Source organism: Egretta garzetta, unplaced genomic scaffold, assembly GCF_000687185.1.
Source record: "Egretta garzetta isolate BGI_Z169 unplaced genomic scaffold, ASM68718v1 scaffold108, whole genome shotgun sequence".
Lineage (NCBI taxonomy): Eukaryota > Metazoa > Chordata > Aves > Pelecaniformes > Ardeidae > Egretta > Egretta garzetta.
Window position 1 is genome coordinate 7,481,804 of NW_009260614.1, and position 6,047 is coordinate 7,487,850.

The following is a 6,047-nucleotide window of genomic DNA, read 5'->3' on the forward strand; positions in this document are numbered from 1 at the left end:
CCCCCGCTACACCTCATCGTACCACTGGCTGGGGCGGCTTGAGGTGGTTCTGTTCGGTCCGGGCCTCGCTTACCTTCGGGCAGGGCCTCGCAGAGCTCGGCAGTGTGGGGCTGAGGGCGCCTCGCCGCAGACAACGCCCAGTGCCGTTGCTCTCTGGAGGTGGGTGCCCGGCTTTCTTGGCCCCTCGGGAGGCGATGCTAGGGAGAGGCTTGCTCGTTGTATAGGGCCCCGGGGGAGGGGGCTAGCGCTTTTCTTTCTCTTCCTTTGCTTCGGTTGGAGATACTGCTGCCCCTGGCAAACCGAGAGAGAAAGCAAGCTCTCATCAGGGAGGGATCGAGTACATGATACTTCATTGCCTAAAGAAAATGCATATGCTTTCATTATGTGGTAGAAATTATTACAGATCACTTTACTTTTCCAGCATCGTCTTTTAATCCTTTTTCCCTTGTAAGTTTGCGTGCTATGCTTGATCATTTCATAGCTGGGGAAAAAGTGGTAGAAGGGAGGAATTGGCAACCCTCTATGGTGTCTCCTGCCCCCAAAATGTCTGTCTTGCAACTGTTTCTTTAAATATGTTTCCCTTGCATATAATAGAAAGGGCCTTTAATTTTTCCTGATGGTGTTACTCTTCTGGGACTGTTACTTTTACCCTAAGACCTTATGTTTATTCATTTAAAGTGAAATAAATACCCTCGTACATAAAAAGTGTGAATGCAGTTACACTTCATTTAGAGGTAGGAAGATGCCTTCTGTTCATAACTTTCATAGACAATGTGACCAAGTTCTCACCAAATGACATATTTTTATTGAGTTGTACTTAGAAAGCTTCTGATAGCAGCGCTCTTGCAAAACACCTGAAAAATGCATGATTTAGGGACGAACATAGAAACTACAACACAAAAGAAAGGCCTAGATAAGACTGACTCCATTCTGTGACCATTCCAGTAGCGAAATGGGGTAGAACTGACAATTCCACTTAATGAGAGGAGTCAAGCAGTTTCCACAATAACTCTTAAGGACTTGCAGAAAAAAGCCTCCCCCCCCCCCCCCCCCGGTACAAATTAATTGACTTGGGCAGAGGGAAGCATGCAATTCCATATTCCACAGTAAGTGTGCAACTTCTGCTGGGGGTTTTAGTTTTTTCTGTATCTTACTGCCTACCCTAAAGGGTGTGAGAAGGGAAAATGCATTTCCTTACCCCCACTCCCAATTCCAGCAGCATTTCTGGAGTGGGTTTGGTGAGCAGGGATGAAAGGGTTCTCCACCTGGTATGAATGAGTCAGTGCAACTGAAAGTGTTGGCTTAGGTTTGAGTGGAAACCCAAGTTGGATGCTTGGCCAACATCCTGGAGGATTCATCAACTTTGGGAGCTTTTGAGGCATGACTGTCTGGTGTTTTCTTAAGTCAGCAGTAAATCAGTTCTTTAGAAAGTAATCAGACACTACCCCACTGTAGAGATCTGCAATGCAAAACAATTAGACTTCCTGTCAACTAATAAAAATTGATTAGTAGGGATTGCCTTGGTGCAGCATTTCCCTTGATGGACTTTCTATTCTACCAGTATTGTGGATGTTTGCAAAACAAGCTGGCTAGATCAAAATATAAAAGACTTCTTATGCTGTGTTGCCTCTGAATGGTAATGAGACTGTTACGTTTAGGAGACAATACTGCACTTAAAGTTGTCATGTTTAAATCAATGCGGTGGTTTTTAGACTTCCAAAGTTTGTTGGAATCAAGCTGGGTAAACAAATTAAGGTGCACCCTCTAATTGTGCTGGCTGTTCTAAATGCATCTTCGTGTCTCTCATGTCCATGGCCTGGAAGAATATGTACTGTAGATATTGGTTTAGTATCTAATTCTGTATTCTTGTTCATCTGATATGATTTAAAATTGGCATAATCTGTTCTTGTTTATATGAAATACTGCAGTTCTGCTAAGATCATAGCTGATACTGCTAAATAATTCTGTGAATAAAATTGTTTGGGAAGCAGTATGGTGGAAGAGTAAATTATTCTTAATTTTGCTCTTCAGTTTGATCTTTGAGATACACAATCATAAGGTCACAGGTATTAATTAGCACATACAAAAAGATGTGATGGTAAGTACTGTCTACAAATACATGGAATACAAATTTCTTGTGTAACTTTGAGTGTGGAAATGACAATTTTTCGTGTTTAGTGTTAGGATAGCGTTTTCTGTCCCATCTTGTTTCTCTTTGAGACTTTGAGAGGGGTGTCTGGTGGGTTGGTTTTTATGTATCGTTCATGGCACTTACAGCAACAGCACTTCCAGTGGGTGTCTAAGTGTAGCTTCTTTGGTGTTACTTACCTGACCCACTTAGGGAATATATGAAGTCTTGGAAGCAGTACGTGTGAGTTGTTGGAAATCTAGTCCTATATCTGTACTGTCTTCATTATATTGGCCCAGATTAAGGGGACAACTTTCTAGGTACTTCGGCAGTATAAGTATCACTTAAACCCTAATCTCTAGAGATATTAAGCGATTTGGGTGTCTGACAATCTTCACAGATCTGCTTCGGCATGTCACGACCAATCACAAAATGCCAGGAAGCTTACTTAGAATACAGGAAGCTTTGTGAGAAATCTCACTGCTGTTACTTCAAAGATTATTATTAATAGGATAATATATAACTATAAATTGTCCTCTTTTTTTGGAAAGCAATTGGAGTAGGTAACACTGTGGTGGTTTGTGAAATTACCTTGCTAATGTTTGAGTTCTTTGTATCAAGAGAATGTGTGTATCTGCATTCCTGTAGACTGCTGCTGAATGTCAAAACCAATCCTTCATTGTGGAAGCTAGGTAACGTCTTTCTTTTAATCAGGTGAGAAACATGCTATGAAACAAGGTAGACTGTAAGCAGATACTTTATCAGCAGTTTTATACTACAGGTCTTGAAGTATGTTTTCAAATTCACACATGGTATAACTTAGGTGAGGTGAAATAGGCGTTCTGTCCCCCCCAATAATAGGTCAAGGTACAGGTAGGAAGAAAAGAAAAAAAAAAAACAAACCAACCCAACACTATTTGGCAGCTCTCCTGACCCGTGGCTCAGCAAGCTAACATTGACTCCTCTTTTTTTATACATGGCCTCTGAGGGCAATGTGTCTTAATTATGAAGGCAGTAAGGTGTGCAGCAAGTGGAATCAACACAAGATTTGAACTCGTTTTAGAAAAGCTGTTTCATAGTTAAGTCTTGAGCTTACAGCTTAATGACGAATCAAGCAATAAACTAAGTCACAAATTAAATTTAAGCTGCATGTTCATTTCAGTTTGCAGAGGACCTGTCTCTTTCAAGAAAATGTCAAGCACACTTAAGGTTTTTTGATTCTCCCCCCCATTAATGATTATTTATTATTGATACCTGTCTATCAAAGGTCTTACTGTTCCAGTGATGTGGGGTATGACTGCTGTCTTTGTCTCTGAAATGAGTAGATATGAAAGTGCTAAAAGGCAGAAAAATAGCAGCATATCCCTAAGACATGTAGGAATCTAAGAGGTAAATAGAGTACGGCCAAGACAATGTTGGAGGAATTAGATTGTTAATTTTTTGAAGTGGTAATTCTTTACAGACTGGGCCATAAAAATTATCTTCTGATCATTAAGAGTTGTTTGAGAGAGGGCCTTTTTCCGTAATGGCCACCTTGAATCTCCTGAGGTACCAAGGGCAACCAAAGGAGACAAAGCTCTACAGTTAGGTGGTTTGGTTCTCTGCAAGGCATCCAGAAGCCGAGTTGGTGTCCAGTAAGTTACCTGAGTACTTGTATTAGAAGATTACTTAGCAGCAGATCTCCATCAAGCAGAGAAGTGTATGATGAGACTCAGTCTTTAGATTTGCTTATGTTTGCTTTCAAACTAAAATTTTTGTTACAAATACTGGAGAAACCTTTTATTTAGTAAAGCATATGTTCACAGCTTGAAAAGGTGATAGTGGTGACTTAGAAATCATGTTCTTGTTGCAAGAAAGACTTGTGATAGTCTGTAGGATTGATTATGCAGAAAATTCCACTGTTGCTTGGATAATTTGGCCTTAACCCATCTATTTCTCTGAGTGCATGAAAGTACAAGCATGCTTTGTAGAACCGTATATTGCAGAGTCATGCAATCGAATGTTAGAACTGTCTTGGCTGTGCCAGCTGTTATAAGCCTTGTACAAGGAATAACAGTATAACCTACTGCTTTCTCTGCAAAACCATGGTCTAAGCCACTGGGCAGGGTGGATATTCTTTGGTATCTTTTTTTTTTTCTCTCTGCCTGGTGGTTGTCTTAACTTCTGGGAATATAGTTGTTAAGTTTTTTCATGCTTGTTTGTATAAAACTTGTACATAGTGGTAAGGGTGGCATGCTCTAGGTAGGGAGCTTAAGATAGGACTATACATTTTTAGTAGCTCTGTAGTTGCACCCTGCTTTTAATTGCCTGTAATAATCTACTAGAAGTGCTTCAAGCACCTGAACACCTTTGAAGAAAAATTGCAAAAATTGATGTAAGGGTAAACGTTGTGTTCATTTTATGCTTTTAGAAACTAGAGGTGCAGTGGTGCAAAGTGGGGTGAGCTAATCTGACAACTCACTGTTGAAAGAGGGATGTTCTCTCTTCCCTGGCTATTTCTCATGTTTATGCGGGTTGTAGTCTGACCCTTAGAGCCAGTTCAGTTCTCTAAATCATAAGCAAGATTTTTTTTTTTGTTTTCTGAGTTGTTTTCTGAGCTGGTGACCTGAATCAGCCAGTTGAGAGGTCAAAGAAGTGTTGAGCTGGCATGATGGAATTGATGGGGATTGAGGGGAAAGCCACCCTCCCGCCTCCCTGCAAGCTGTTGGACTGATTTAGCCATCTCTTATGTCTTACTCGCCAAATGCAGGATTTCTTAAGAGAACAGAAAAATCTTATGTGGGCAATGTAATAGTGTGTTCAGAAGAAAAGTTCCTAATAGATGAAAAGATGAGCCCTACCTTCTCTTGGCTTGAATTTGGAGCTCATCATTGTAGTGAATAGGATGGTGCCTACTAGTGCCAGGTAGAGGCTTGCTGTTCTAGGGAAAATGCAGTCTGTGGGCATTAATCTTCACAGCTGCCCTCATCACTTAATGGAGAAAGTATACTTGTCCCTATTTCTTCAGGAATTTTGTGTTTGTTTTCAGCAGTTTACTGCTACTACTAAGTTAGTACTTACTATTTGCTTCCATTTTTCTGGATCACGAGTGTTAGCATGCTTCCCAGCACAGATCACTGTGTGATTCCACTGGTGATCTTTCTCCATTCTGAACACTTTATTCATACCCTGTTTCCTGTCTTTTCAGCCAAGTGTTTATCCATGTGAGGACTTTCCTTCCTATCCCATGGCATTTGAGTTCCTTAAAGAACCTTGGGTGAGGGACCTTGTCAAATACCTATGGGAAATTCAGGTAGACTGTATCAGTCATGTCTTCCTTGTCCATATGCTTGACTCATTCAAAGGATCACAGTAGATCTGTGAGGCATTACTTGTGTTTACAGAAGGCCATGCTCTGCAATATAGTGCAGGATTTTTTTAATGTAATTCCTGTTAACTTAACCCCTTGTGAGTGTTAGGTTAATAGGTCTGTGGTTCCTCAAGTGTCTGATGGAAACCCTTCTTAAAAACTGACATAGTGTTAGTCGCTTCGTGTTTGCTGCTACTACTGAAGTCTTAACTGAGAGGTTATACACAACAGTTTAGGAACAGATACTGTGAGTTCTTGTGACTTGTTACTGATCCTCTTTTGTTCATTCTTGGAATGAATAAATACAAGAGTAGTACTTGTGTTGAGTCTTCTCTGAATACTGGTTATGATGCACAATCTTCTGTGGTGAACGCATGTGGGAAGGCTTGTTTTTTCTGTTGTATCCTTCACATCCTCACATCACACTGGATGCTCACATGCAGCTTTTAGCTCCTGAAATGCTGAAATAGATACTGAGCAGCAGCTTAGAAGCTTGAAGATCTTGGTCTGCTTTATTCGTTTTCGATAAGGGGAATAGAAAGGATTAAACATAAAACGCAACTCCAGTTT